General features: G+C 42.0%; 1 pseudogene; it reads right to left on the bottom strand.

Moving 5' to 3' along the window:
* Positions 1-4,053: 4,053 nt before the first annotated feature.
* Positions 4,054-4,782, bottom strand: LOC149327989 (uncharacterized; annotated as a pseudogene).
* Positions 4,783-5,041: the final 259 nt, after the last annotated feature.

Consider the following 5,041-nt stretch of genomic DNA (forward strand, 5'->3'; position numbering starts at 1 on the left):
CGCGGGCACCTTGGGCCACGACACCACTTTTGTGCATCCGCTTCAACGTCCAATGTGTTCACAGGTTAGTTACTTGAAAAACAACTGTTATCGCGACAATAACGTTTGCCTTGTGATGGTGTCGTGGCCTCCCAATGTACCAAATTGTCTGAAGCGAACTCGAGCGCACTTGTTGCATCTTTGGCGCCTGCTCTTGCTCGGAGGCGACGTAGAAGCTAATCCTGGGCCGATGACGAAGGCCCAGGAAGAAAAGCTGGATTCCGTCTTTGATGCCGTTCAACGTCTTGAGACCAATAACACCAGTATTCTTGAGGCTGTAAATAAGGTTCTTCTCATTCATATCAGCCTAAAAACTGATATAGATCAATTGAGCAAACGCGTTCATGATCTTGAAGCAAAGGTTGTGTCTCTTTCTTCTCAGCAGCCTCTAAGTGACGGTAATGGTAATTTGTCCAAATTGGAGCAAAAAATTGATTACCTTGAAAACAATTCCCGGTGGTCTAATTTGCTATTCTATGGCCTCAAGGATACTGATAAGTCTGAATCTTGGAAAACTTCTGAACAGCTCGTGACTGATTTCTGCAGTCGCGAACTCGAAGTCACTGTTGGTTCAATTCAGCGTGTTCATCGCCTAGGACGTCATTCCTCAGATAAGACGCGGCCCATCATCGCTAAAATTAAAAGCAGTAAAGAAATTGAAAACGTTCTCAGCAACGGGCAGAAGTTAAAAGATTCGGACTTTAGTGTTTCTCGTGATTATTCTGCTGCCGTTCGCGAAAAGCGCGGGAACTTGCTGAATTTTTGTAAAGAAGTAAAGAAAGAGGGGGACAAAACTAAGCTTGTGTTTGACAAACTTCACATCAATAAAGATCTATATCAGTGGGATCACAACAGCAGCAGTGCAGTTTGTTTCTCCCGTTCCACAAGTACATGAAGTCGTTTAAGCGGTCCTTCAACTCCCCTTCTTTCATCTTCGTTTCCACCCTGTTTCGAGCGTTCAGTTAAGTTCACTTCTTTTCTTTACACTAACATCAGAAGCGTTGTTCCTAAAGCCGCTGCTCTTTCTTCCTTCATTGACTCTAATTCTGCCTCGATTGTTGCCTTAACGGAAACATGGTTGCACGATTCTATTCCAGACAGTAGTGTTCTGCTGAGTGAATCCTGCTTTAATATTTTTCGCTGCGTTGGGAAGTTCCGGAGAGGAGGCGGTGTCCTCATTGCAATTAAGAAGGAAATTGTAGCTATACCTGTAATAGTCACCTCTTTCATTGAATGTGTGTTTTTTTTTTAAATGCGGCATTGCTAACCTTATAATTGGAGTATTTTACCGTCCTCCTGACATGTGTGACGGTTTTGCTGAAGAATTGCATCGCACATTAGGTTGAGTGTGTGCACGTTTCCCGAATTCTATTTTACTCATTCTCGGTAACCAATTTTCCCAACATTAGCTGGGATATGTTATCTGCCCCTCCTAGTGACAAAGAAGCCCATGCCTTCATACAGACGTGTCTCGACTTTTCGTTATCTCAAATTATCTCTCAACCTACTCGGTCATCGGTGCATTCCTCAAATATTCTGGACCTCTTCCTAGCCAGTGACCCAAATATTTCTTCAGATGTCATTCATCATGAAGGCCTTTCCGATCACGACATTATCACCGGGCACATCAACTGTATGTTCAGCGAAAGAACAACTGTTCCAAAAAGATAAGATGCTACAACAGGGCTAACTTTCACAAAATGAACTCCGAATTAACCACCTTCTCAGTGCAATACCTTTCTGATTGGTCCTCTCATTCTGTTGAGGAAAACTGGATGTTGTTCAAAACTACACTTACTAACCTCATCAATGATTGCATTCCTCTTATATCGATGAAGTACAACCCAAGTGTACCCTGGTTTGATCTCAGGCTTCGTAGAGCTAAAAATAAGAAAAAATGTCTGTACAGACAAGCCAAAGCGCATCGAACTACTCATTCCCTTGAAAGGTATAAGCAAAGCGATAAAGAATACCAAGTATTACTAAAAAAACCCGCAGGGAATTCTTCAGCAATGTTTTGCCGACAATCATCACCAATAACCCACGTAGATTCTGGCGCGTTATTAATCCCCGCAGCTCTGATGACATTATCCTTACTGACTCGAATAACACTCCAATTCCTGCATCCGAATGTGCTCAGATGATTCAGCATTTTCATCCGTATTTACGTTAGAAGAAATCGCTACAGCTCCCAGCCTAGATCAATTTCTTGAGGTTTCTATTAATGACCAAGGAATTAAATCCCTCCTGAATAATGTTAAACTAACTTCTAGCACTGATCCTCTGGGCTTTAACAACAAGATTCTTAAAAACATTTCTGAGAGTATTTATCCAGTATTGTCATCACTCTTTTCTCAGTCATTATCATCTGGATCGATTCCTAGCGATTGGCGCGTAGCTAAAGTAATACCCATATTCAAATCTGGTGACCACTCTAATCCTCTCAACTATCGTCCAATATCCTTAACTAGCTCCATATCTAAGCTAATGGAACATTTTGTTTACACTAATATTATCAGCTATCTTGAGCACCACAACATCATATTCAAATACCAGCATGGATTTCGAAGGGGTTTCTCATGTGACACTCAACTTTCCGGCTTCACTTACGACCTCTTTTCATCAGTAGACGCAGGCAAACAATTCGATGCGCTATTCCTTGACTTTTCTAAAGCATTTGACCGGGTCCCCCATTCCAGACTTTTGCTCAAACTAACCCACTTGAACATTCATTCCGATGTTATTGCCTGGGTTAAAGCTTTTCTTGCATGCCGATCTCAGTTCATTTCTGTCAATAATCATCTTTCGTCCTCCTCACCCGTTTCGTCCGGTGTTCCCCAGGGAAGCGTTTTGGGATCTTTACTTTTTCTAATCTTCATAAATGACTTACCCGCCTGCGTATCATCCAAAATCAGATTATTCGCTGATGATTGTGTTATATACCGTAGCATTTCTAACGACTCTGACCGCCAATCTTTGCAAACTGATTTAGATTCCATTAGTAAGTGGTGTTCTTCTTGGTTAATGACCCTTAATTCCTCTAAAACTAAACTTGTCTCTTTCACTAGCAAGTCTTGTCTCATCCCAACATCTTACACTCTCCTTAATAACCCGGTTGAACTTTCTACTTTCTACAAGTATTTGGGACTACACGTTCAGTCTAATTTAACATGGAATTACCATCTTAGCCATATTCTTGCAGCTGCTAACCGCTCTCTGGGTCTTCTAAAACGTAACCTTAAACAAGCGCCTTTTCACCTGAAAAAACTAGCATATGTTACCTTAATACAGCCTAAAATCGAATATGCGTCGGCCATCTGGGGCCCGGATCAAGCATACCTTATAGATGACTTGGAATCTTTGCAAAACCGTGCCGTTAGATTCATCTTTTCTGATTATTCTCGTCATACTAGCGTCACCGCACTAAAGGCTCGCGCCGAACTTGATACGTTATCACATCGCCGCAAACTGTCACGCTTGACCCTTTTCCATAAACTTTAACATCATGTTCTGCTCCATGACGATTTTTTTCAATCACCTGAATCTTTTTTTCCACGTCGCGACCACCCGCTGAAAGTTAAACGCATATCATGCCACACTTCTTCGTTTGCTAATTCTTTCATACCACGTATTATAGCCGACTGGAATAATCTACCATCACACATCGCTTCTGAACGGGATCTTAATAAGATTCAGGACCTTATTACCCAAATGTCTGTGTAGCTTTACTAACTGATTGTACCACATGCTGCATTCAACTTTTTTGTTATTTTGTTTTGTTCCTGCGGTTGTTATGCCTCTAAAACACTATCTGTTCTTTTTGTCGTGTAAATTACTATGTATAATACAGGTTTTTGTTTATTTCTTTTGTTTTCTGCATGTGCTTTCTGTTCTTATGTATTGCACCTTGGCGCTTGCTCAATCTTATTTTGCGTCGTGTGGCATTGCTCCCCCCTATGTAATACCCTCGATTGAGGGCCTTTAGGGGTTTATTGAATAAATAAATAAATAAAGTCACACCACTTGAGATCCGGAATATTCTACAGATGTCATTGCTTTCAGAGCAAGAACCTCGAGGTGCTCACCATTAAGGGCCTTGGTAAAATAATACCCGACTAGTAGCCCGTAAAAAAATGCCGTTCACAGAAATTCGCAACCCTTAAGTTCTTTGAGACGTTAAAGGCCTCAGAGCATTTACCTACCAATCTAGGACCACAGGTGAAAGTTTTATACACCTGTAATGAGTGGTCAGTCAAACAAACACAAAGTATAAAAGGCGGGTTGCCAATTCATCTCGCATTCCAACATCACCTTCTGCTTCTCCTAAGTTAACCAGGCAATGAACCGCATCAGGTTGTTTTTCTGATACGTGGAGGTTCGTTTCAGAACACTACTGTCCATAATCAGTGAGCCGCACCGCACCTGCAGAGATTAACATACAAACTCACTTAACCCCTTCAGGCACTAGTCCTGCCTCTCTTCCATATGGAGCCGCTGCTCGATCAGTGGTGAGACCACTTCTCCCGAGCATATTGACCTGCAAGACAGCGTCAGCACACCACTCTCTCGGAGGACCTGGTAGCACGACGGCGATTTAGCATGCCAAAGCACGCAGTTGCGTGTGGTCTCCTCCCGCCAGCAACCATTTGCCAGACTCAAGAAAGCCACCTGTTTTTGTATGAATAGGGCTTTTTCTTCATTCTGTTTCGCTTTCTCGTGGAAGTGTTCAAAATTTATTAACATCAAGTTTCGTAACAGAGGCCAAGTATGATGAAACTTATAATGGATACCATACCTGAAAGACTATGAAGTTCGTTTTTTTCAACACAGTCTGTGTTCTCTTTTCTCTCTTTTCAGCAGAGAAATTTCCTCTAGCAGTTTCACATTTTGAAGAGAAAGCTTCGCTATGGGACCTCGGGCTTCAATCGCGGAACTTCGGTAACACTTCTTGGGCCTAGTTGGTGCATGATAATACTACAGATGATCGATGTGCGCAAAACAT

Source organism: Amblyomma mixtum, chromosome 10, assembly GCF_055824585.1.
Source record: "Amblyomma mixtum isolate Tamu chromosome 10, ASM5582458v1, whole genome shotgun sequence".
In the NCBI taxonomy this organism is placed as follows: domain Eukaryota; kingdom Metazoa; phylum Arthropoda; class Arachnida; order Ixodida; family Ixodidae; genus Amblyomma; species Amblyomma mixtum.